This window comes from Mycteria americana, chromosome 8, assembly GCF_035582795.1.
Source record: "Mycteria americana isolate JAX WOST 10 ecotype Jacksonville Zoo and Gardens chromosome 8, USCA_MyAme_1.0, whole genome shotgun sequence".
Classification (NCBI taxonomy): Eukaryota; Metazoa; Chordata; class Aves; order Ciconiiformes; family Ciconiidae; genus Mycteria; species Mycteria americana.
The window spans coordinates 48,095,525-48,121,945 of record NC_134372.1 but is presented as its reverse complement, the minus strand read 5'-3'; the positions used below and the strand labels follow the sequence as shown (position 1 = coordinate 48,121,945).

The following is a 26,421-nucleotide window of genomic DNA, read 5'->3' as shown; positions in this document are numbered from 1 at the left end:
AGGTCCCCGAGCATCCCTGCAGCAGGGGCTCGGGAGGGCTGGGGACATCCCCTGAGCCTGCCGGGGATGAGGAGGAGAGCGTCTGGCTCCCAAAAATAGCATCTGACCCCGCGCCGTCAGCTGGCCCGTACCTTGGCACCCTCCGCCGCTCAGCTACTGCCGGGACTTACTTTCACCTCCCATGAAATATGAATTTCTTGGCTGCAAAGGAAAGAGAAAAATATGTCAGGAATCTGTGTTTGGCTTGGCCGCCGGCACCGCGGCGCGCAGGGAGCGCTCGGCCGCCAAAAGGAGGGGTTTCCACCCCAAAATGCCCCGTCACGGCCACCCCCAGCTGGGTCCCCGCGGGCGGGTGGCTTTGGCCGGGTGCGTGGTCATAGGGTGCTGTGGGAGTGAGGAAACTGAGGCACGGATGGAGATGGGGTCCCGCCTCCCCCTCTTCTGCACCCCAGCTCCATCCCCTGCATCCCGGCCACCACCTCCACCCATTGGGGTCCTGCAGACCCAAAGCCTCGCAGGGGCTCCTCGTAACCGCAGTCAGGACACGGCCCCGAGCGGCAGGAAATAGCCTCGCCGGTGCGAGGAGGAGGAGGAGGAAGAGGAAGGGGAGACCGAGGACAGCCAAAGCCCAAACCACAGCCCCGGGCGCGCTCAGGGCACCGGCCAGCCTCCGGCAGGTGCCGAGAGCGGCCGCGGGGCAGCTGCCAACCTGCTGCCAGCCAGGCCTGATCCTGCGCCCTGCACCCAGCGAGGAGCCCACGTCCCCCCCGCCGTCCCCGGCCCCCAGTGCCCCCCAGCTGGCACCCCCGCGGTGCCCAGCCCCGAGCGGGCAGGCGGTGGGGGAGCAGCCCGCCTTCGGCCCGTCTCCATCCCGTACCGCGCCGGATCAGGCCATGCTCCCGAAAACGGCACCTGCCTCCATTACACCTTGGGAGCGAGCTGGGCAAAGGGCGCTTTTTCCCAAGTTTGGGAATAAAGGGGAGATTTTAAGGGATCGCTGTCACCTCCCTGCCAGCCCCAGCCCCAGCCTGGGGTTAACCCCCGCTCGCTGCTCCCCGAGAGCACGTGGGCCACATCCAGAAACATCAAACCCTGCTCTGACATTAACCCATTTCCCGATCAAATAAAGAGAAAAGCAGGACGGAGCGGTCCGGTACCCGCCCGGGCACGACGCAGCGGGTGGGAGCATCTCACCGGGCGGGAGGGGACACCTCCCGTGCCAGCCCCGGTCCCTGCTCGTCCCCGGGGAGGGAGGCTGGGAGCGGGGACCGGGGCTGGCCCCGTGCCCGAGCGCTGCCCAGGACCCAAGGGACAGGTTTGGGAAGGGACAGAGGCTCTTTCTGAGAAAAGCTGGGGGGAGGCTGGAGCATCCCTTGGGCAGAAACCGCAGCGGGAAGGAGCTGAGCCCTGGTGCCGACGGCTTGAAAAGGACCTTGTAAGAGGGGCTGGGAAAGGTGCTGGCAGCGTGCGCACACACGCGCGCTGCCGGCTGGTCACGTCTGGCTGCGTCGGGGCGAGGAGCACTGCAAGAAGTTGTTTCCAGCAGATTTTTCTGGCCCAAGGAGAAGTTGGAAGGTGATTCAGAAAGTTTGTTTCTTGCTCACGATGATCCAAAACTGATTTTCTGGATCTGAACAGGTTTGAATTTCCAAGCTGGTGAGAATCCAACTTTCGCTCGGGGATCCAGATTTTGCAAACGCTCCTAATCCTTCCTCGGTTTCTAACGTAAAATAGCGGAGGAGGGCAGGTCCCTGGGCGGGCACGGCCGAGCCTGGCAGCTCCCTGGGTACCCCGCGAGATGTGGGGGTGTTGCGAGGCGGTGTCTCGGTGCCGTGCCCGGGTCCCTCCCAAATCTTCACGCCGGCCGACCCGGAGACGCTGCGAGAGGAGGCTGCAGGTCTGGCAGAGGGGATGCCCCACGGCCCAGAGGAGGTGGCTGGGGTGGGAGGGAGAGGAGAAGACGTGAGATACGGCTCAGCCCGGGGCCGGAGGTCACCCCAATCCGACGTCTGCGTGAAAAGGGACGGATGGATGAGGGTGACCTGGCAAAGCAGATCCCCTAATTCCCTGGCTGGGCAGTCATGGGAGCTGGGTGTCAATCGGCTTCGGCCGCTCGCTCCGGTCCCGTCCCCAGCCGCAGCCGACAGCCTCCGAGTCTTTTCCAAAGGACGGGAGATGGCTGGTGACAGAGAGCGGAGGTTTAGCTCGGTTTCCTCTCCATCGCGGAGCGGGAAAGGCGAGCGGGGCCGGGATGGGTTGGAGCAAGGTCAGGGTCAGCTCCCAAACGGCCCCTGCCCCAAAGCAAGGGGCTGGCCTGGTTCTGGTGTGTTTGGGCATGGGTGAGCAGAGCCCCTCAAAGCCTCTGCTCCCCTAAAAAACCAGAGGCATCGGGCATCTGAGACCTGCCCCCCTCCTGCTCGCCGAGCCCCGGGACTGCAGAGTCTTTAATCTCCCCCCGGGAATCAGCAGAGGAGCTGGGCCTGACAGCAACATCTTTGTAGGGCTGTAATAAAGAATGACTTATTTTGACATTTATTTAAGAAATATTAATCTTTCATTTTCCTTCTAAATGCTCCTGTTTGCTAAGGAACTATCTGTTACCTAAGTGCTCCGATAAATCTTCTAAGGTAAAATTACATGTTAGATGCTGCCAGAAGGGTACATTTAAGAATACTTCCTAAATTATCAACTGCATTAATCTTAATTACTTCGGTAAAAGTAGAGTCTGGCATTAGGGTGAACTAAATTGAACGGGTGTTTGTTTGTCTTTATCATATCACATATTTGAGATCATTTAACAGAACGCAGATAAAAGGCACGCGGGGCAGGGAGGTACAGAGCAGCTGCCTAATGAAAATGATGGCTCCGGATGACAAAGAGCAGGCGGGAGGGGACCGCAGGAACCCCTGGGGTCCCCGACGCAGCAGGACCCGCCTGGGGCCGGGTGGTACACGGGCAGAGGAGCACGGCAAAAAAAATATATTTAAAAAAAAAAAAAAAATATCAAAATTAACTTCTTAGACACCGTTTGGAGTGATTAAAGCAGAGGATTGAGAGAATCAAAGCAGGTCGGAGTCCCGCCGGGTGCCGGGGGAGGCGAAGGGCTCTGGGTACCGGTGCATCCCGCATCGCCCCGTGGGTGCCCCGGCAAGCGGCCCGCATCCTGCCAGGGCGCGAACGGACGGAGCAGGACGGACCGCGGCCCGTGCTCAAGTTTTTGCCGCGATCCGGCTGCTGTCCTGCTTATTTGGAGAACCGCGGCGTGCCCGAGCGGGCCCAGGCCCTCGCTTCGAGATGAGTGCGTTGCTCAGTATTTGAAGGCACAGAAATGAAATTAAGTGGGGGATTAAGTGCTCTCTTTCACTGGGGCCTTGGAGAGGTATTAAATATTGCTGCGAGGAAATCTCGCCATCTCCCCAGGTCTGCGTGACCTGGGCAGATTCGTTATCAAAGTGGAGTGAATTTGCATAAGCCAAACGGGAGGATTTTCCTCTCTCTCGCTTGCTTGTGTTTTAGATTTAACAAAAAGCGGTCTATCGGCACCCCTGTGCGTGGGATGCTGAAGGGGAGCTGGCGGAAGAAAGGGAGAAATGACTCTGTGCGCTGCCAGAGATGCAGATTAAGGATGGATTTGGGGAAAGGGGAGCCCAGCGGCAACCCCTTGACTGTCCCCAGCCCTGGGACCCCGTGGGCATCGCCCCGGCACGGCATGCCGGCGTCCCACCTCACCATATCCCCCTTGCCCCGCTTTCCCAGGATAGGGCCCTGCTCCACATTTCTCTCCTAGCCTTCCGTGACCCCAAAAAAACAGAAGAAAAAAAGCAAAAAAGCAAAGGCAATGACACCATTCCCAGGCCAATATCGTGTTTCCTTCCTCCCGGCGGAGCCTGGGTCTGCTCCAAGCTGCCTTCCCCTCCGCTCCCGCTCCCAGCCCTGGTCAAACGGGGACAGGAAACCCGAGAGCAATGAGCACATCCCCGGTATTTTCACCCAAGCCTCATTTAGCTTGTTGCCCTTTTGGCATCCTTCTCCTCCCCTTCGCTCAGTGGCACGGCTGCCGGAGCGGCTGCTCGGGATGCGGCGGGGGGGGACACGACACCACGGTAGATCAGAATCTGCCCCACATTCATTTGTCCAGTTCTGCCTTTGGGCAGACACACGCGTGCACACACGTATCTCCGAGTGAAATTAATTGCCTCATTGCAATTAACGCAGTCACAGACTTCAATCGGGGCTGGCTGGATGCACGGCAGCAAGGGCACGGATCCAGCCCTCACCCACCAGGGTGCTGTGAGCCTCCCACCCGTGGGCGAGCGCCCAGGGAAGGCCGCTTTCCTGCAGGTCTCATCCTGCTGATGACAGTCATCCCCGGTGACAGCAGTCATGCCGAGCCCCAGCAGACAGACGGACAGACCGACACCTCCCCGGCGGAGACCGGTCTTTGCGAGAGCAGCGAGATCCTGCCGTTCCTCTTCAAGCTGCTCCGGCTTAAAGGGTGCAACGGCCCCGGCGCCCCGCACGCAGCCGGGTTTCGGCAGACAGAGAGCGCGGCGTTTCACGCCGGGGCTTCGGCAGGCCACGGGCGGCACGAGGACCACGGGCGGCACGAGGAGCATGGGCGGCACGAGGACCACGGGCGGCACGAGGAGCATCACGGCACCGGCCAGCAGCCCCGGCACGGATGCTCTGAGCTCCCCCACCGAGTTGGTTCAGAGGATCTTGTCAACCCCCCCGGCTTCTCCCCGAGCTCAGGCAGGAGGGATGACCCATGGTGGGAGCCCTCCCAAGCCCACCCCTGGTGAGACAGACCCCTCACCCCCTACGACCCACCTGGGACCATCCCGGGGAGTGCCACCCATCCCTGGTGGTACCCGACGGCCGCGGCAGCCATCCCAGAGATGCTCCTGCCCAGCCTGGGCCAGTTACTGCGGGATCTGATAGGAGGAGACTCTTGCTAGATTTGGGGGCTTTTAAGCTGTCAACTTTCCTATAATTATTAGCAATGTTTTAAATAAGCTCTCTTCTGAAATTTGCTTCTGAAAGACAAGATTAATGAGCATTTCCTTTGGGGATTTATTGCACTGTTAATTATTCTCTTCCAGAAATTTGGTTCAGAATATTATCAGCTTTTTTTTTTTTTTTTCAATTAAAAGTGATTATAATTTGCTCTGTATAAAAGAAAAGTGGATTTAAAAAAAAAAAAAAATAATAATATCTCCCCTTCCTGATTAAGTATAATAGTCAAGCGATGGAGATCAAAGTAGCCAGTGGCTCTGGCAGGCCACGGCGTGCAGACGTGAGCTTGGCGTGTCCCCCCGCAGCAGCTCCGTCCCCGGTGGGGTCCCGCTCTCGGGATAACGCAACGCACAGAGGCCGACTTGCAATTTATGGAGATTTCCTGCAGAGGGAAGCAAAGGTGTCCGCAAGCAGCCGCCCAGCGCGGTGCCAACTTTGGACAGGGGGTTCAGGGAGGAGGAGGCCGGGGATGGCGAGAGCCAGCCATGCTGCTCCAGCAGGCACCTTCTCCCAAATAATCTTTGGCTGCAATTTCAGGGCTCGCGACGGGGGCCAGGAGATGCTCCACGGGAGACCAATCCCTGTTGGGTCGTGCAGCGGGACGGCGTTGGTAGAAGTGGTGCTTTCTCTTTTCACTGAAAAAATGCCTTTTTGCAGCAGGAAAGCTGCGGGGTTTGAAGCGGGACCCGAGCAGGGACAGCCCTGGAGAAGGGGCTCAGGTCCCTGACGCGCAGCCCGGGCCAGGCACCGTCGCCTCACCGGTTCACACGCCGTTCGCCCTCCCCAGCAGACATTCCTCGTGTGTCTCCCAAATGCAAAACATTCGGAAAATGCTCCGAATACAAATGCTTGCTTGGTGGGGGACGGATCCGATTACACCCAGGGCACAGGGGGGAGCAGCCCCACGCGTGGCTTTGCTGGAAAACACCCTGCGGACGGCACTCGAACCCGAGACCGTCCCTGCAAGGTTTGCTTTAACCCCAGACTGTCCCTGCAAAAGCCCCGCTGCTTGGCTTGGCGGGTAGAAAGCAAACAAGGTGTGGAGCTAAATGCAAAGGCTGGTGGGGAGATGCCCCGTACCGGCACGTCCCTCGCTGGGACAGGCAGATGTGGCTGGTCCCTGGTGGAGTCGTGGCTGGGGTGACCCGTGGGCGCCGTCCTGTCCGCGTCCCCTGGCACACAGAACTCTGCTGGTGATGGGATGCTCTGGGCTACGTGGACACGTTTCGGGTGCCACCCGCCCTGAGGAGTGAAGGCGCTTGCGTTGCTGCCTTGGAAGGCTTCAAGCAGCGAGCTGGGATCACGCACCCGAGCCCAGACGCCCGGGTGAGGGGCACATCACAGATCGAGTGGGACCACAGGGGCGTGCAGCCCGGGCTCTGTGCATTGCCCGCCTCCCGCTGCACCTTCCCTCTGCCTACCCAAACGTGCCGGCCCGCGGCACCAGGACCTCCGACTGCAATGCCGTGGGTATCCCCCTTCATCCAGCCCCCACGAGCTGGCACGCCGGCACAGCCGTGCCGGCACCACTGGCTCGCATCCTCCGTGAGCTCGCACACGCACCGGCGACGTCCCTGCGACATCCCTGCCGCTCTCGGGAGCGATGCCGGCACCGTCCCCTCCCGCGGGAGCCCCGGCACTCGCAGCTGGCATCGTGCAGCCACCCTTGGCTGCCCGCGACCTGCAGCTGCGGCACAGACGCCGCTGCAAAACCCACACGGCCGCATCCCTTCCCGTCGCTGCCGGAGAGCGGGGACCCCGCCAGCCCCCGCAGCAAGAGAGGATTTTAATCCCATTCCCTTAATTGACCGCCTATTTACTCCTTTCTGTAATTGATGTCCTCCGCTCGGCCACAGAAAACCCAGCCGGGAGCGGGTCCTTGCTGCCCGGCCCTTGGTTTATGTCTGCTCCCGAGCATTTCCCCGTTGCTCGGCCAGCGGCGTGCGTCAGCCTCTTGCCATCCTCCCCACGCCAAAGGGGAAGCAGATGGCTTGTGGGCCGGGGGAAGGGAAGCGCCTGCAAGGAGGGAATCACATCCCGGAGAGCAGGGAATTTTGGGGTGTGCCCCCCCTTTAGGCTCCCTCTCCCATCCGTGGGGTTGGGAGGCACCCATGGGTAGCACGTCACCATGGGGAGCTGCACCCATGGGAGGTGGGAGCGGGGCCACGGTGATTTTGATGGAGAGCGACCCGGTTTGGCTTCCTCTGGATGGGGCTGCTGCCTCAAGCCAAGCTTGCCGTCGCCTCCAGCGCCTTGCTCGGCGTTTTCCCGGGATTCGCGGCCCTTCGGAGGCAGGAGGGGTGTGCCACGCCGGAAACCGCAGCGCAGGGTCGGGGGTTTAGGAAAGGGCTCGATGCTCGGACTCCGGCATCACCGCAGCTCCTCGCCAGGACGGACCCCGAGCTCTGTTGTGTCTGAGCCGCAAAACTCACTGGCTGCCCCGGTGCCGAGCTTTTAGCCCACGCTGGGGCACAGGCACGCCGGGCATGTTGCATTTTGGGCAGCGGGACCCCAAAAAATGAGCTGCCCTGGTGCAGCCCCCTCCCACCCCGGCTGGCTGTGGACGCCGGCGCTGAGAGATGCTCTCTGTTCTCAACGGGAGCAGAAACGCTCGGGGCCAAGAAAAACGCGCGGAGCTATAAAAAGGCTGGCGAACAGAGGGACATTCATGGCGAACTTCAATCGGCCGCTTCGTAAAGATGCTGGTTGCAGTCGGGTGGGTTACACGGCCCCGACAGCCCCGGCCGGGGAGCGGCGGGCGGCTGCCAGCGGCAGGATGGCAGGCAGCTCAGTCCTCTGCCCGCCAACGTGATGGGGACGCGTCAAAGCGTCAGTGATATAAAAGTGGGATGGATCTGCACGCCCCGCCGATGCTTCTGTGGTTTGTAGAGTGAGGAGGAGCTGGACCAAAATCCAGCCATGCTTTCCATCGTCCCTCCCGGGTGTCCGGTCCCCTCCGGCCCCTCTCCCCGTGGCCGCGGAGACCCTCCCGCGCCATGAAACATCAAAGCTGGGCGGCTGCTCGGGTCAGGTTTGTTTGCAGGTGCCGAACACGAGTCCGGCACATGCCTAAAACTTCAAAGGGCGAGTAATGAAAAGCATTTTGCCCATGGGTTTCCAGGCACACGCAGCCCTTCCCGCTGGTCCAGCTGCCGAGGGGCAGATGCGGGGACACATCCCCGTGCCCCAGCCGTGGCAGGAGAGGGCACGAGCCAGGCGATGCCAAGGTGGAGAAAATCCACCGAGAGGCTCCGTGCTATTTCTTCCGCTTTTTTTTTTCTTCTTTTCTTTTTCACCAGGCATCCGTGAGTGAGCGCAGTTGAATAATGCTAATATTCATCGCTCGGACAAGCCCAGGCTCTGTTTGCTCGGAAAGCATGTTTTCTCCAGAGACACGCCGAGCGACAAAATCCCCTTCCTCACGCCGGTGTATTTTTCTTTCATCAGTCAAAAAAATTAGCAGAGGATATTTCAGAGGGCTGGAGAATGGCATCCTGCAAATATTTTCCTTTTGCTGGTCCTGCGTGAGGTGGAAAAGCACTCGGGGTCCGAGCCCATCCCTGCTGCGCCGGTCTGGGTACCGGTCCGGGACAACATCCCTCCTTAGCGTGCGCTTGCGAGATGCAAAGGGAGGACTGGGAATTTCCCTTCTGCTTCGGGAAATTATGGTTTTCAGGCAGAGCAGGGAGATTTTAAGACGTTATCTCAGGGACACCAGGTCTGAGGAAAGGATGCTGCTGCCCTTCCCGCAGGGAAAGCACAGATGCGGCCGCTGCCGGGGCTGAATCCCAGCGGTGAGGTGATGCTGCAAGCAAAAAGTGGCTGGAAAGCACAGAAATGGGGGGGGGGTCTGGCCATTGCCCCGGGCCCGGGGCGGGCAGCATCGCCAGGGACTGGGCTCCATGCTTTCCCGTGCCTCTCCTCCTTTTCCTCATCTTCAGCCACTAAAAGAGGAATAAAAAAGACACCCCCCCCCCCCCAACCCTCTGGGAGTCTGGAAAAAACCGTGTATTTTTATATCCTGGCTGGAAAACCAAATTCTTCCAAGCAGCGACAATTTTTTTTTTTTTTTAAATCTTGCCTCTGAAAAACGGGTGAAACCCCCTCATCAGTGGTTTCTCTCCAGACCCCAAGGGCAGGCAGATGTGGGTAGGAGAGGGCAGGGGTCGGGGTCTCACTCCCCGTCTGACGGGCCACGCTCATCCCGGGATTATTTTTCCTCCCCGCAGAAAGCATCCCAGACAATACCTAATGCAACGGACACCGGAAACTATTTATTTCCCTCAGCTATTTAGCAACGACCGAACCAGTGCTAATGCAATATTACTAAATCCCGCATACTTTTACAGTGAATTCACAGACCGAGAGGTTTTTTTTTTTTCCTTCACCTGGAGATTTAATGCTGCTGCGAGCGGGCAGGAGATATTTGCAGGGGGAAGCCGGGCAGGATATTCGTGCCGGCATGGGGACGGGGCTGCGGAGCAAATAACTTTGTGCATCTCTCATCTGCCCCACTCCTTTTCCTCGGTTTTCCAGCAAAACGTTGCAACTAATAATTTTCACACATGGCGCAAGAGCTGCCGTAAAGTGGCTGCTTATTTCATTAACAGCCGCTGGCTGCTATCGGGTTTAGGGAAAGGGGGTGTTGGAGAAGGGCCGCCCGCGCCCCGTGGGGTATCGCTTTACCCCGCCGCTTCCTGCCCAGGTGAACCCACACAAACCCGCCTGTGTGATGGAAAACATTCGGGACCCGAGACACGTTTCCAACCGAAAACACAGGCTGCGATTCAGCTTCCCTCCCCTGCCTTCCAAGACATCCTCCTTTTAACACAGAAAGTGGCATTTATCTTGGGATTCCTCAAACCCACAGTATTAAAAAAAAAAAAATATATATATATATATTAAAAAAATTAAATATAGGTCTGGGAGTCTGCCTGCGCCCCGCTGCCCGTCGCCTCGGGCAGGTTTGCACCCCTCGCGTGCGTGGGGATGCTGGGGGGCTGCTCCCAAAACAAACCGCCCCGCGCAAGCGACCCTACGATAACAAGCCGGCGCTGGGATCGGCAAGAGGGAAACGGTTTCACCATCCTGGGTCCACCCGAAAAAGAGCCGAGATGGGGAGACGGAGGCACGGCGAGAGGGCAACTCCCTCGCGCCCGCGTCCGCTGCCGGTATGTCCCAGCGTCCTGACACCCAGCCTGCCTTCCCCCGAGCCACCCTTTAATCTTCCTCGCCGCGTGTTTCTAAACTCAGAGTTACAATGATCGACCGGAGCAAGACTTTGGGTATTTTTTTTTTTTTTAAAGCTGGTTTGCAAAAACACGTTATAAAGAGGAAAACCTGCTGCCTGCCTCTGCCCCGGGACAGGGCCGGCAAGCACGGCGGGGGCTGCAGGGGACGCGAGGACGTTGCCCTGTGTGCATCACCAGGGCCAAGCCCAGGCAGAGCTTGGGGGTTACTTTTCCCTTTCATGGGACGCCAGGTTTCAGCCCAGGATTTATACGGTCAAATCCAAAATCCCTGGAAGGCAGGGCTTGGCGCGGTGGGAACGCAGATGCTGCCTTTACCCTGCTGCTGTAATTATGCCACCAAACTTAGAAAGCAGCGGAAGAGCCGTATGTAGTGCTACAATTAGGAGGCTGTTTAATTGCAGTGCAGTTGCGTATTGTTTTCCTCTCCCTGGCTCCCGTTGCCAACAACCAGCTGAGCGGCAGGAGCCACATGGCAAACGCGGGCGCAGCGGCTCCCCGGCACTCGCCGCTCACGCATCCTCTGGGCATCACTGCCGCCGCGTCGCACGTGGCCGGCCAGCTCCGGGGACGACAGGCTTGGCACCCAGCCGAAACCAGGACACCCGTCACCGACGTAGGACCCCGTTGGGTCACGAGAAGCAGGCAGATCTGGCCGGAGCATCCAACCGGGGAAGGAGCCACCAAAATATGTATCTGCTTGATGAAAGATGCTTTCTTCGAGCAACAGACGTCGTTCTCCTCTCTCTGGGACTCCTCTTCTCCTGCCCAAGGCGCGCCGGCTGGCCGCAGGAGCGGCCGGGAATGATTTCTCCCTGTCAGCCTGGAGATTAAAATGGATACGTGCGTGGGAACCGGCAGCAGCAATGGAGACGACATGGGAGAGCAGCTGATTTATATCGCCTTGCCCCTGCAAACGCTGTGCATAAATCTGCTGCTTTTCAAGGCAAAGCGTGAATCGGAATAGCTCCGCTCGACTTCGCTTTATCTCCTCGCTGCGTGACTCATCCTCGGAGCGTCGAGTTAGGCTTCCTACGGAAAAGTGATGGATGTACGTGGCCAGCAGACTGGCTTTGCGTCGGGGATTTCACAGCGCCCAGCAGGAACGGTGTGCCACCGGTAACTCCATCATTGTATGTGAAGAAAGTGAGGGTCCACGAGAAAAAAACCCAGTTGTTCCCACCCTCGACACAGGCAGGCACACGCCGGTTTGGGCAGAGCCAACTCGGGTCCCCTGCTCTTGCCCGCAGACATTGCCGCAACCCCAGGGTTTAAGCTGGAGCAAAGCCTCCCGAGATGCCCACCAGCCCTGAGGCTGCAAGATGCTTCCATGGATTTATCCAGCCGTGGCAGCAGGAGGAGGGGTGCGTGGGGAGACCCAGAGGACGTCCCCGGTGTCGGCAGCCCGGACGGGGCTACGCGACCCCGACAGAGGTGAAAAACACGAGCGGGGCCTGGCATCTTCTGCAGGGCAGCTCTAGGTTGATGGTACTGCCGAAAGGTGAGATGATAATGCTCAAATAGCAGGTTTAAAGCGTTCTGAAAGTGGGAGCACATCTGGGGAGAAAGATGGGGAGAGCTTTGTGTTCCCACCAGGGCTGGGGTCTCCTCCAAGCCTCTCCCAGCCGTTCTCGGGCAAGGGCCTTTAAATTGAACAGACACGGTGGCTTAACTCTCACGTTTCATCATTTCAATCCTAGAAACATATATAACGTTGAGCAGTTGGCAAACGGGCATCCTCCTGTTGCAAAGGCCGAGATGCCCAAGGCACCCAGCGCTGCGAGTCCTCTGCTCCCCACGCCACGGCGGTGCCAGGGGCTTTGCCGGAGGAACCGGACGCATCTCCTGCACCACGCAGGAAGGTGGCTCCTCTTGTTTTCACAGCTGACGTCAGGTCTGGAGAGGCTGCCGCGGAGCTACGCCGGGGAGAAAACGTGGCGGAGGGTCGGCCAGCAGCTGTGGCTGCTGCTGCCTGCACCTGGGCTCCTCTCGGCCCCGCGCCGATGGGGAGGCTCCTGGATCTGCAGCACGGAGGGGTGCGGAGGAAGCTTTCCAGGGATGAGCTGCTGCTCCGAAGCCCTGCCGAGCTCTGCGTGCTCGGGAGCACGGGAGGAACGGCAGCGTTGCTGGGTGATGCTCTAGCAAGCCCTCAACACGGAGAGCCACCCGTGTCTTGCAAAGCGCTCCAGAAGCTGCCTGCAGGACGGCGTGCTGGAAGGCGCTGGGGGAGCGTAGAGGATCAACCAGACCCTGGTCTCATCCCCGTGACGTCCTCAGTCCTCCTTGCCCTGGACCGCGTTGCACGCACGGCCTGCGAGGGAGGTGGCTCGGAGGTGGGGATGCCGGTGGGCGCAGCCGGCAGCGTGGGCACGGCGAGAGCCGCGTGGACAGCCACGCAGGGAGAGGTGTCCCAGCAAAGCCCAGGGACGTGCAACCACGCCGGGGCCCTGCTGGCAGCAAGGACGCTGCTCAGGGAAAAAACCCGGCTCCAGAGAAAGGCCAGAGAGCCCCTTCCCTTCCTTCCCTTAATGATCCGCTCTCACTAAAGTAATCAGCAAAAGGAAATATATATATATATATACATATATATAAGCAGACTGTCTGGGAGTCCCTTCGTTGCACCCTGCTGTTGGACGCTTCCCAGAAAGCTGCGGAGAGCTCGGCTGAGCCCAACGCACGCCTGTCCCCAGCAGCCAGTGTCACAGTGCAACTGCCATCGGCTTGTCCCCCTCTGTAAAAACAACAGGCGAAGAAAGAGCACTTTTGTTTCTTCCTCCTCTATTGACACAGCTGGGAGGGCTGGAGCCGGGGGAGGTTCCTCCTCCGGAGGGTCAAGAGCCTCCGCACACTCGCTTTGTAGCTCAGGCGGTGCTGGAAGAGGCAAAGCTCCTTCGCCCACCTCGCACGGGCTCGCTGGGCGCAGCCAGAGCATCCCTCGGCCCGTGCCGGGGCCCTGAGCGAGGTGGCAATGGGGAAGGACATCGCCCCGGCTGCTCCCGGTGGGTCCCCTCAGAGCTGGCAGCCCCGGGCAGAGTCGTTCCTGGGACGGCGGCGATGCGCGACCCCGAAGCTGCAGCCGCTGGCGCCGTGCTGTGCAAACCGCGTCCAGCCGAGCCGCCGAGGGCTCCTCCCGCACCCATCCGCGCCCAAGCCAGGGATGCTCCTATAATCCCAAGGGGTTTGCACCGGGGGCCGGGCCGTGCCGAGCTCCCCGCACGCATGAGCCGCTGGCCTCCGCCTTCCCCTGCCCCACGGCGTCGTCCCGGCTCGGTTGGACGCGGCACGGTGCCGGCACAGACGGACCCAGCGGCCGAGCCGGTGTGCGCCCGCAGGCAAGCCCGGGTCTTCGGCCAGCCCTGTGCCACTCTGCTTTTAACACAAAGGCACCAACCCCTCCTCTCCCTTCCGTTTCTGTTGAAGAATTTACTGCGCTGGCTCTTGCAGATGTCCAGTGCAGCTATTTTATTGCCATTTATTCTAAGCTCCCCAATCCGCGCTGTAACGACACGGGGAAGAGATTAATTAATAAACCACAGAGCGTTGCTATATGTTTCCCCGTAAATAAACCCTTAGGCGTTGCTGTGCGCGCGTTCGCAAAGTGCCGCGGTTAGCTGGGATTCCGGGAGGAATCCGATTCAATCTCTTCGGGCAGAACGTGCCCTCCAAGCCAAATTCGGGGCCTCATCCAGCCAACATTTAAAAGCGTGAAGCATCCCGCTTCACCGGCCTCCAAGCACCCCTCTCCCCGGATTTTGCCATGGACTTGCACGGAGCCGGGGCCGAATCCAGCCGCCCGGCCGCTGTGCGATCGGGGGGTTTGCTCCTCTTTGCCTCCGGCCTCCGCGGCAAGAGACAAATGCAAAGCATTCCTTTATCTCCCTGCCTCTACCGAACGGCAGGCAGAGCAATAAAAGGCATTTTTTTTATAGAGCTGTAAATTTAATTTCCTTTTAAACCATTTGCTTCCACTTATAACTCAATGGAAATCCTGCGCTGCTGGCAGAGCTGCAGCCTTCCTGTCCTGCCATCGACATATAGAAGCAGAGGGCTGCAGTTTTTGGATGAGCTTAAAAGTTGACGGAAGGGAAGATGGGCTGGGCGAAGCAGAGGAAAATTCTTAGGGCATTAAGGGCCTATTTTCCACCTTCTTCGTGAAGCTTCCTCAAGGGAAGAGCCTGAGCTGCTTTATGGGGACACAATTAAAGCTGTCTCTGTCTGCAGGATGAAAGTTCAGCCCTGGACATCACTGCGAAGCTGAGGATGCTGGTTGCAAGGGGGGGAAAATAATGATTTTCTGGCCTGAAAAACCACGCAGGGCTTTAGATTTGGTGCTAAGAAGCACGGAGAAGCGGCGTGGGCTCCTGCACGTGTCCAGCATCCTTACCCCTTCGGGAAACCAGAGGGGATTTTCCCAGTGAGCGAGGCAGCGGCGCTGGGATCGCCCACCCTCGGCACGGGAGATCGGCCTCGGCACGAAGCGGCGGGCGGTGGGTGGTGGGTTGGTCCTCCGGAGCGGACCGGTCCTTCAGCAGGACAGAGATCAGGGCAGAGCCCGCCGCTCGGCCGCCCCTCCTGGGAGCTCCTCGTTAGTGTGTCCCTTGATGGGGCTGATAGGAAGCAAACGAACGGCTGCTATGGCACGATGGCCCCCGGCGAGGGATGCACGGTGGCCCTGGAAGTCTGGGGCACCCGTCACTCGCTCAGCTGTGGATCTACCACGCCAGGGACATGGATCCGGGCCACTTCTCTCCTCCAAACCCCCTCCAGCCTTTGCACAAGAGGCGTTTGCAGTCTGCACCTGCAGCAGCTGCTGTCCCTGGAAGGAGCGGGACCGACGGACGGTGCTTGGCACTGTACGAGGGTGCCCGACCCACGCACCTCACCCCAAGGCTGTGCGCATCCTCCACCAGCGCCCAGAGCCGACGCCGAGCCGTGGGCATGCTCTGGGCACCCGTTTTGTGTCTCCTGCCCAAAGAGGGTGGCCGCGTCCCCATCACCTACCTGGAACCCGAGGACTCCTCTCTCCTACTTGGGCTCCTCGCGAGCTCCAGACGCGCGGAGCTCCCCGGCGCGGCAAATCCCAAAGGCGGGAGAGGCCATTCCCGTTTGTCCCGCGTGGATCCTCCTGCGCTCGTGCTTGTCCCGTGCTGCTGGAAGGCAGCAGGCTGCTCACCGGGTGCTGGATCTGCGGGAGAAGGGAGCAACCCAGCTCAGCGGGGGAACGCTGCACGGGGATGCTGGAGATGGGCTCCAAGCCGCCGCTGCAGGGACATCGTCCTGCCACCCCGGGGTATTGAGTCCAAAGCACAGGAGCTATTTGGAAGAAGCTCTGACGCAGGAGCTATTCCAGAAAGGCAGCACAGGGATTTTGGAAGAGCCACCCATCCCAGCTGGGAGGGGGATGCTGTGGTGGGGTTCGCAGGGGGCTCCCCCCAAAGCTCTGCGGTGCTGCCCCTGCCCAAGCCAGCGTCCCTGCCCGGGGACAGCAAGGGGAACGCGGGCACCCGCGCGCGCTGCCGTCCCTCCTGCCTGCGGTCTGCCCTCCTCGCTGCCGGTGCTGCCAGGCCCTGCCGAGCCGGGGAGGGCTGGGTGCTCTGGCTGCCAAAATCTGAGCGGTGCCATGTACCGAGGGATGCAGGCCGCTTTCTCTCTGCCTTAGAGCCAAGTAGATCTTTGAGCTCTCTTTCTATCCCGCTTTGTAATTGAGCGATAAGCAACGAGGACAAAAAGGCTCAAGACGGATCCACGGGGGCCACCGCTGTCTCTGCCGCTGCCTGTACCGGACTTCATGTCCAAGCCTTCCCCCCTACCCATCGCCTCCCTCAGGGATGCACGCCGGGCTGGCTTGGGGATACCTGCCCGCAGCCCAACACCCAGCACCCTCCTCGCCCCGTGCCGGGGGAAGAGCTGCTTGCAAACACCTGCAAACACCTTCAAATCCCTGCTCTCCGAACCTGCAGCATTTCGGCTTACATTCAGGTTGTTTTGGGGGACAGAGACCCCCCTCCTGCTCTGTGCCTGTGCAGCACCCCAAGCATGGCATGCCCCGCGCCGTCAAAACATGTAAGGGTATAAACGAGCAATAACAGTGGCACTTTAAGCCCAGCTTAAGGCATCGATTCTATACCATTCTGTGGTTCTATGATTGCATGAATCAAGTTTGATTCATCCCCACGTCCCGGGAGGAGGCTGCGTGACCCACGGCTCGTGGGTGCTGCTCGTTAGCGACACGGGACTCGTTTGCAAACTGAACCAAACCCGTCCATGTCCCTGTTAATCCGCTACAGGTGAGCAGAGCTCCCAGCGCCGGCTGCTCCCATCCCGGAGGCTGCTTCGGGAAAGCTTCGTGCTGTTGCTTCCAGCCGGATCCACGGCACCTCCGAAACAAGACATAAAGGTGCCTTTTTGGGGTGAAATTCTGGGAAGGCAGCCGCAGAAGCAAAGCAGAAAGGAGTTTTACGACGACCCAGATGAGCGCGAGGCTGAAAACATCATCCCAACGTCCACGCCGTGCAGCCTCTCCGGAATCGGGATGTGACCTGTTTCCACCGCCCCAGGTCACAGCGGCAAGGCCAGATGTTCAAAACAGCAGCGGAGCACCCAAATCTTACCCAGGCCACAGTCCTGGGCTCCCTGAAGCATTATATCTCCCCGAGCAGGCTGAGAGCTACGATCTCGTCTCTTCCGCAAGCTCCCAACCCAGGGTGTGAGCGGTCCCAGCTGAGCCCATGGACATCCCTTGGTGGCCACGGTCCTCGGATCTGAAGTCGGGGTGATCCGTACCAAAGCTGCACCCGGTGCCGAAGGTTTAAAACCCCCAGAAGTTTAAAGTGTGACGTGAAGCCCACTTCAAAGAGCTGCAGCTTGATAACATCAGGAGTCTGGATCAAAGGCTGCATCCTACGAAGTCCAGCAAGGGAAGGGAAAATAAAATCGCTTCCTCTAGAGCATTCCTCGCTGCTGAACATCAGCTGCTGGTTTAGGAAAGTTAGACCATCGTGTTAAAATTACAGATGATGCCGAAGCGTGCTTCTCTAATGGCTCTATGGGGTCGGAAAGCGGCTCGCTAGCAGAGGGAAGGGGCGGCAGCGGGTCTCCGGTGCTGTTTGACTCCGGTCTTGCACATCAGGGTACATCCAGCTCTGCCCCGTGCGGCGACGTGGCTCCTGGCTTCTCCCATCCCGAAGGGGACAGGAGCGAAGGGGAAGGCTGCAAGCACAGCCCGGGACGGAGCGGGCAGCCGGGGACAGAGGGGCACTCAGCCATGCACGGGGACACGCGACCCAGCACGGGATGTCCCTGGCAGGTCTCGGGTTCGGGAGCACCCCTCGGCAGCTGGAGGCAGATACTCCTCTTTTTAAGGCTGCTTCCATGCCAGCTACAGGCACGGCCGTGGGCTTTGCAACCCTCCCTGCTTTTAAGTGTTCCCGGTTAGCCGATCCCTGCTGGGTTTGATATCAGCGCTCTGGTATGCCGGCGCTGGGGTCTGGACTTTGCTGGAAGCCACCCCGGAGAACAGCCTCATCTCATCCTCCAGCTCCCATAACGAGGTGAGAGCGAGCGAACCTCACCCCGCTGGGAGTTCCTCGCCCGGGGCACCGCGCGAGGCCGGGCTCTCCGGGCTGGGGGATGCCCGAAAGCCACCGCCACAGGCGGATGGAGAGCAAGCTGTCACCCCGGGATGTCCTTGTCCCTGCTCGCCCGGCGCTAGCCCCGCAGGACAACGCAGCACGCGGGGAACTCTGCCCACGGCTCCTCCGAAAGCACTCGGTCCCGCGCAGCTGCTGAGGGAAAGGGGCACGGTGCTGCCTCCTCTGCGGCTCTCACGTGGCCAGCCTGGCATTTCCTAATGCATTTTGCAGGACAGGGACCGTCTCGGCCCACTGGGAATTCTCAAAGTCCCAAGAAACAGCAGCAAAATGGCCACGTGCAATAAAAAGTCCAAGTCAACCAACACAAGAAGCGGCCCTGGGCAGCGCTGGTGCCCTGAACCGACTCCGGGCAGAGGTTTTCCTCCTGGCTTTGCCAACGCCGTCGCTGAGAGTCAGGGTAAAAGCAGACCGCCTGTTTCATAAAGCCGGCTCTGACAACACCACCTCGAAGCAATCCCGTTTCGCCCACCAGCAAAACCCCAAAGACCCTGCAAAAGACCCTGCGAACGCCCCACGCCGGCTGCTGCCCGAGCCCTGTGCCGTGCGGGTGGGCTTTGCACCGGCCGGTTGGAGCAGAGCCCCCGGCACCAGCAACCGCGTGCAACGCCGGAGGCGGTTGGGATGCTCAGGCTCGCCCTGCGCCGCCCAGTGCCGTCAAGAGCACGGAGAAAGGGTGCTGGGGACAAATCGGGGGGGCAGATGTACCACAAAAGCACGTGCCGCGCGCACATACCGGGCACCATCGCTGAAACCCCTCCTGCAAACCCCTCCTTTCCTCCACCCGAACGTCCTGGGACGCGTTTGCCAGATCCCCGTCCCAGGCAGGGGCTGCAGCGGAGCCTGCACCCGAGCGGGCTACAGCTCCTCCTCGCCCTCCTGCCCCTCATTTCGCACCCCACAGCACGTGGGGACAGCGGATCCTTTCTCTGCCCTCTGCAATGATTAGTGCCTTTCAGGAACAGGTTTTTTTTTTGTTTTTTTTCTCGGCTAGCCGGCCCCAGATGAATAGCTCTGGGCAGAAGCGAGCAGACAGCATCCCCTGTATTCCACCCTTCATATGAAAACCAGATGCCACGAGTACGGTTACAAATCAAAGCTGACAGGGGGACGAGAGGTTTACTTAGGAATTGAGAGAGGGCACGGAACCTTTTAAAGGGGGCTACCGTGCAGCCCCCCGACGCACAAACCCCGAATTGTACCAACCCTCCCTCCGCCCCCTGCCACGGAGCCTGCAAAACGCCGATAATCATCGCCTTTCGCGTTATTCGGGCTTTTCCATCGGCGTTTCTAGATACGCTAACTGGATAAGGAAGCGTTACCTGGGGAGCCTTTTATTTTTGTTAGTTTTTAACTTATCGCTGCTTGCATTGACACAGCTGGTTGGGATGGCACGGCCGAGCCTGGGAGAAAAGCCTTGCTCAGAGGGTGAGGTGGTGGCAGCATCCCGACGGGTACCACACTCCAATGAACCACCAGCTTGCAGAGGGAGAGCGGGTGAAACAGCCGGGCTAACGGTTAGCGACAGCCGCGATTTACTAATCCATCCGAGAAATAAATAGGAGCCGTGTGGAATAAAAGCAGAGTTCAAGCCCGGCCCTCGCCGGGGCATTCGCAATGAAACAAAACATCGGGTTTTATAAATGACCTTTTCATGTAAGTCCCTGGCGAGGCCTGGGAGGAAGCGGGGGGCGGCTGCCCGGGGAAGCGCTTTGAAAGCTGCAAAGTCAGGAGGCCGGTGCTGGATGCGGCCGAGGCCGTGGTGGGGTGGGATCGGGGCTGGGAGGAGCGGCAGGGAGATGATGGACCATCGGGGGCTGCATCCCCCACGTCTGCAGCACGCATCGGGGTGTGCAGCTCCCATACGTGCAGCACGCATTGGGGTCTGCATCTCCCACGTCTGCAGCACACATCGGGGTCTGCATCTCCCATACGTGCAGCACGCATCGGGGTGTGCAGCTCCCATACCTGCAGCACGCAGCGGGGTCTGCAGCTCCCACGTCTGCAGCACACATCGGGGTCTGCATCTCCCATACGTGCAGCACGCATCGGGGTGTGCAGCTCCCACGTCTGGAACACACATTGGGGTCTGCATCTCCCACGTCTGCAGCACGCACCGGGGTCTGCATCTCCCACGTCTGCAGCACGCATCGGGGTGTGCAGCTCCCATGTCTGCAATACGCATCAGGGTCTGCATCTCCCACGTCTGCGGCACATGTTGGGGTCTGCATCTCCCACGTCTGCAGCACGCCTCGGGGTCTGCATCTCCCATACGTGCAGCACACATCGGGGTGTGCATCTCCCGCGTCTGCAGCACGCATCGGGGTGTGCATCTCCCATATGTGCAGCACGCATCGGGGTCTGCATCTCCCATACGTGCAGCACGCATCGGGGTGTGCATCTCCCACGTCTGCAGCACACATCGGGGTCTGCATCTCCCATACGTGCAGCACGCATCGGGGTGTGCATCTCCCACGTCTGCAGCACACATCGGGGTCTGCATCTCCCATATGTGCAGCACACATCAGGGTCTGCATCTCCCACGTCTGCAGCACGCCTCGGGGTCTGCATCTCCCATACCTGCAGCACGCCTCGGGGTGTGCATCTCCCATACGTGCAGCACGCCTCGGGGTCTGCATCTCCCATACATGCAGCACGCCTCGGGGTCTGCATCTCCCATACGTGCAGCACGCATCAGGGTCTGCATCTCCCATACGTGCAGCACGCCTCGGGGTCTGCATCTCCCATACGTGCAGCACACATTGGGGTCTGCATCTCCCATACGTGCAGCACGCATCGGGGTCTGCATCTCCCATACGTGCAGCACACATCAGGGTCTGCATCTCCCATACGTGCAGCACGCATCGGGGTCTGCATCTCCCATACGTGCAGCACACATTGGGGTCTGCATCTCCCATACGTGCAGCACGCATCGGGGTGTGCATCTCCCATACGTGCAGCACACATTGGGGTCTGCATCTCCCATACGTGCAGCACGCACTGGGGTGTGCAGCTCCCATTTAACCCTGGAGCTGCAGAGAGAAAGTGTCAGCCTAGACCCGTCACAGCCAAAAAGGGCGAAGACCTCGATTTCGATACTGAGTAACACTCAGATGTGCCGGTCCTGGCCTCAGGGCTTTATCCAGCCCCACCGAGAAGCCATCCTGGCCGGGATGCAGGGCTGCGTTGAAATATTCTTCGCAAGCCGAGCCCTCGCACTGCTCGTGCCGCCGTCTCGGGGCTGCTCGTGCAAAGCGCGGTGGCTTTTGACGCCGCAAAATTTCCCGGCTCGCTCCTCCAGCGAGCCGGGGCTGCCGGCAGCGACACCCCGACAGCCGGGGAGGGACGTTATATTGCAAAATCCATCGGGATGCAGACCAGATCCACACCATGCGAGCCCTGTAACTCTCCCAAGGACCTTGCCGTGAACTTGGGGTTGTGAAACTCTCCCCGGCCGACATTCCTGTCCGGGGAGCTCTGTCTGTCCAGCTTGTGCATCTCCCAGGAAGGATTTCTCTCTCCTGGAAAAAAGAGATTTTTCAGAGCAACCTGCCCCTGCCTCCCGACAGCCCTCGCTGCCGTCACAGCCCAGGAAACATCGCAGCTCGGGTAGTTGAAAGGATTGCTGCAACCAGTTGGCAGCAAAGATCGCTCGGACTGTGGAAGTGCTTTGGGATGAAAAGTATGTGATAAATTAAGATTACTACTCTTCCCTCTGATCAGCCAGTCACTGGTTTCCAGCACGGCGCTGGCCAGAAAAGTCTCACCGAGGGATTCTGGCCTCGCCCTGAGAGCTTGCGGTTGAATGAAAGCAGATATTTTACACCAGCGTCCAGAGCCTGCTTTGGGCTCTCGAAGCGACAGAGAATTCACCGCAGCTTTCGTAAGCTCTTCCAAAATTAATTATCCCCGCTTCTCGAAACCTTCCCGCTTGAACTGCTCAGCCCGCAGCTTCGGCGGCGGAGCCGGCGATGCCGCAGCGCGTGCGACGGGAGAGCCTCGGCCACCAGGTACCTCCCCTCTGGGGGGTATTTCGGGCTGTAATCCATCCCCTTTTACCCTGCTCTTCAACAAGCTGAACAGTTTGAACTGCATTCTCGTATTTTTGGCACTAAAACCGGACTTAAAGCTCGTCCCTAAGCTCTCGGCATCGTCCCGCCCTGCTCCCACGGGAGCGCCGTGACAAGCCCCGGGCTCGTTGCTCCAGCTCACGTGCGACCCGGCCGCTTCGCTGTTGGGAGATTTGCTGTGGGTTACTGCTGCGCCAACCCGCGGAGCATCTGCAGGCATCCGCAGCATCGCTTTACGCTGCTTCCAAATTGAAAAAAACAATCCCGAAGAGCGAAAAGCAGCGAGCTGAAGGAAGGCGTTCCTCCGGCATGCTCCGGGAAACTCCCACCTTGCTCGCAGCTCCTTGTTTGCAATTGCCTCGCTTGCGATTCCTTGCTCTCGCTTGCAATTCCTCGCTCACAATCGCCTCGCTTGCAATTCCTTGCTTGCAATTGAGGCGGAGGCAGGTGGAGGCTGGCAGGAAAGGGGCTTCGGACTTCCAGCCGGAGGGTGACGAAGCACGGGGAGGAGAAGCAGTGCCCCTTGCGAGCCGGCGGGCAGGGACCTGGCACCGTTGCCCGGCGCGCGGCATCGCTGCCGGAGCAGCCGGGGAACGCGAGGTTGGGATCACAGCTCATCTGCTCTCGCCCCGAGCAGGTTTCAAGGCAAGAAAAAGCCAGTGCTTGACCCAAACGCTCGCGGCGACAGCTAGGTTTTCAATAAAACCTTTACCTCCTCGGGAGGAAAGGCTCCAGCTGCGGTGAAATAGGTGAAATAGGGCTTGAATTAATATAAATAATACGGCAGACGCACAACGCGGTGACGAGCTCTGCAAGGCCGTGACGGGTTGCTGCCTCTCGTTATGCCCGCGTCCCCGTCACGCGCTGAGCTGATGGAAAAGCAACGTGTACGAGACCTGCCAGGCGCCGTACGTGCACCCACCGCGCCGGCCGGCCGCCGGCCGGGGCAGTCGGTCCCCTCCGCTGTGGCACGATAAATGGCAATGAAACGCTTCCCCGGCCCGGAGGAAGAAGAGGCCACCAAACACGTTCAGAAGGACTTTATATGAAATAAAACACTGGTCTTAGTGGAAATGCTATTGGGAAGCACGTCACTTGCTGCACTGCTAGAGCTGGGGGGAATATTATGGAAAAAGGGTTTATTACCCCAAAAATGCAGGGGTGAGTTGCTGGAGCTATTCAGTGATTAGCGTCAGCTGAGAAGATGGGCAAAAAAAGCCCAAATTTTCCATTTCAAGAGCAATGCTCCACCACTAAACTTTTTTTTTTTTTTTTTAAATTTCCGAGAGAATGCCAACGGGATGGATGAAACAGAGACCCTGCCCACAGAGATACTGGTGCCGGTTCCTCCGCCGGTAGCCTCTCATGCCGTGCTCGGCTGCGCTGCCCTTCGCGCCCCGCTCCCTGCACCCTTCGGAGAGAGCCAGCACCACCAAGGACGGGCTCCGCGGCACATCCCGGCAGCGCAACGCCACGGTGCCGGGCAGTTTTGCCGGGGAGACGTGGGAATCCTCCCTGTCACCATCTCCCTCCCGCGCCTCTGAACGCCGGCCAAGGAAAACACCATTGTGTTGGGAGCAGACAAGGAGCCGGTGCCAGCGAGGTCCGAACAGCCGGCTCATTGTGTCCCTCCGGCTGCTGGCTTAGCTCGGGGTTAGGTCAGCCTAAGTGTGCAGCTTTTCACTTCAAGCCTTCATTAACGTATAGAGGAAATGAGAAACATTACACGGTAGGGCTGGTTTGCATGGAAGGCAAATGTGGAGAAGGAAAATAATCCTCCTTCCCCGACACCACGCTCCGGCAGCAAGCGATGGCCTGAAACGGGAGCGGGGCTGCTGCGACGCACAGGGCTCGGCGGGATGGGAGCGATGCCGTGCCCGCCGGCCTCGCCCACGCTCGGTCCAGCCCCTTCCAGCCCATCCCCTCCACCCGGCATCCCACCCCCCAGGTCACCGGGATGCACAGGCAGGGTTTGGGGGTGCTCCCACCCCGGTGTGCTCCTTCCCCTCCCCTTTTATTAATCCATTTGCAGAAAAACAGGCATCCCACACCGGATAACCCACCCGGCCCCTTTGGTGTGTCCTCCGGGGGCTTTTCCAGCTTCGGGGGGAGGAAAGGGACGCCCGAGGCGTGGGCTGGGACACTGGGACCGTGGCGGGCGAGGGCAGAGGGGACGGTTCCCGATGGGCTCTCCTTTCAGCTTCATCTCCCGAATCACCTCAAATAATGTTGGTTTAGTTCAGCCGCTCGGGGGTTGCGTGAATTCCCCGAAATCTTCTCCAACAGCTTCTTAAGCTTTGCCAGCCCAAGCCGCCTCCCGGGTATTTCCTGCAGGTTTTACAAGGTCTTTTAGAGAGCTAAGAGCGAGCGCATCCTCGGCATCCTCCCGTCTCTCTCCTGTCAGGGTAAACACCAGGTTTTTAGTGAAACCCGTGGTCTGGAGGTGTGAAGCACCCACCTCTCCCTGCTTCCACTCTTGGAGCAGCATGGACTCTCCTGTGCCTGCTCCGAGGTGCCTGAATCCCCGCTCTGGGCAGCAGCAGCTTGTCCTTGCACCCGGCCAGCCTTGTCTAGGCAAACACCTCCCAGCCCTGCTCGCTCGGCTCCGTTCAGCATCCTCTTCCCATGCCCCTTGGCCGTCGTGACGGCCCCAGCCCCTCCGCACGGACGCCTGCACCCGTTTCTCCCGTTCCCCCCGTTCCCATCGCCCCGGCGGGGTTAGGTGTGGGCACAAGGAGCCCGGCATTTTCACACGCGTGTGAAGCACCACGCGCGTTACCGGCAGGCTGTCAATAAGCAGCATCGCTCTCTCCGGTCCAAGAACTTCCCGGGCCCTTGTTTTGGTTTCAGCAAAGATAAAAATGTCAACATTTTTAGGCACAGAGGGACGGCCGGATAGCCTGACCTGTCAACATCTAGAATGGAAAACACGCTCGTCAAGTACTCGGGATGAGGTTCTAATTACTCCCCACATACCAGCCTGCATAAATACAGCGGAGCGGTCCAAGAAAAGCACGCTTCCGACACGAAGAGCTTTTCCCGGAGTTACACGCAGTCTCCATTGCCCTGGGAGCCGGGTTTCGTCTCCAGTAGGTAGCAATTTGCTTCTGCTGGGTTTGCAGGGCTTTACGGAGGAGCCCCAGCCCAGGCGGCATTTCTCCCTGGAGGAAAAGAGCAGCACCCTCCGCGGTGATGGGAACGGTGCTGGCGTGGCCACGTGGGCCTTGGGGACATCGGCCACACCAGTCCCAAAGCACCGGAGGATGCTGCGGGACGCCGACGTCTCACCAGATCTCATCCTCCCTGTCTTTGCTTCTGGGAAAGACAAACGGGGAAGAGATCTGATGCTTTCTTTCATGGCACAGGTCAAACCCCTTCTTCTTCATCAACAGCTTCCAGGTTCCCATGTGGCTGTCGGGCATCACCGGCGAAGAGATGCTACCCCCGAAAAATGCAACAAATTTGCTTGAAGCAAATCCTCAGCTCCCGGCCCCAGGTCCCAGCTCCTCAGAGACGCGGTTTCTGCTTCCTCGCAGTAAGAAACCCCCTCTTCAAAACTTCCACCTTGACTTTGGACAACCTGCCCTCTCTGGGCTGGCTCCAGGCTCCGGGGAGGCAGCCCCTGCCTAAAACCCGCGGTAGATAAACGCCTCCCGCCTTCCCAAGCATGGCAGCGGCGCTGCCGAGGGAGGTCGGGGCAGGGACGAGGATGCTCCGAGCCAGGGCACATCAGTGCTGCTGGGTGGATTTGTGTTTATCTATCTCAGTTAATCGCCGTGAGGACTGGGCTCTCTCTGCTACAAACCCCCTCTTTCCTGCTCTCCATGCGTTACGGCTTCAGCGTCACCGACGGGCAAGGGAGAAAATAAACTCGGGCGATGCTTAGAAAAACGTTCAGGGGAGCAGAATTCCTTGCTTTAGAGTAAAAAGACCCTAAACCACAGCTGGCCCGGCCATCAGCTCTGAGGACACTTGACCACAAGCAGGACCAAGGTTGGGCTGAAGGAACAGGAGACTCCTCGGAAGCCAGGAGGGTCCCAGCGGGAAGACACCCAGACCTGAACCAGCGCTTCCTCAGTTTCCCTTCCAGCCTTTTCCCTGCCATGGACATTCCAGTTATAAGTTCCCAGACGATAAACCGCTTGCCTCCCAAACGGCACGGAAGGCCACGGGGTCTCAGCTCAGGTGGGCACTTCCACGCCGTTCCCAAACACCCTCCGAGGGCTTTGCCCGGCAGCTTCAGCCCTGCCATCTCCCAGCTGGCAATGCCCACGAAGCAAAGCCCAAGAGAAGGAAAGGAGAGCTGCGGCTTCATGCAACACACGGACCCTCTTCGGGAGGGCCTGGGGCAGCGGCAGCACTCGCAGGCAGCGGCAGAGCAGGCAGCGGCGCTGGCTGGGCTGTCTGAAGCCCCACGTGGGGGACCTGCCCTCTGCA

The 26,421-nt window shown here is 59.6% G+C and overlaps 1 protein-coding gene across 7 annotated transcripts in view; it reads right to left on the bottom strand.

Moving 5' to 3' along the window:
* ZNF469 (zinc finger protein 469) overlaps positions 1 to 26,421 on the bottom strand; it is a 71,858-nt gene that overhangs the window by 18,505 nt on the left and 26,932 nt on the right. For 2 of the 7 annotated variants that reach the window (XM_075511050.1, XM_075511049.1), the window contains exons 3-4: positions 15,267 to 15,450; positions 132 to 201 (exon numbers count right to left, since the gene is read on the bottom strand). The exons of 2 other annotated variants lie outside the window; for them this stretch is intronic. The gene's annotated coding sequence lies outside the window, so the exon portion shown is untranslated. The remainder of the gene's footprint in view (positions 1 to 131; positions 202 to 15,266; positions 15,451 to 26,421) is intronic. 3 more of the 7 variants (XM_075511051.1, XM_075511054.1, XM_075511052.1) reach the window with 2 other exon arrangements.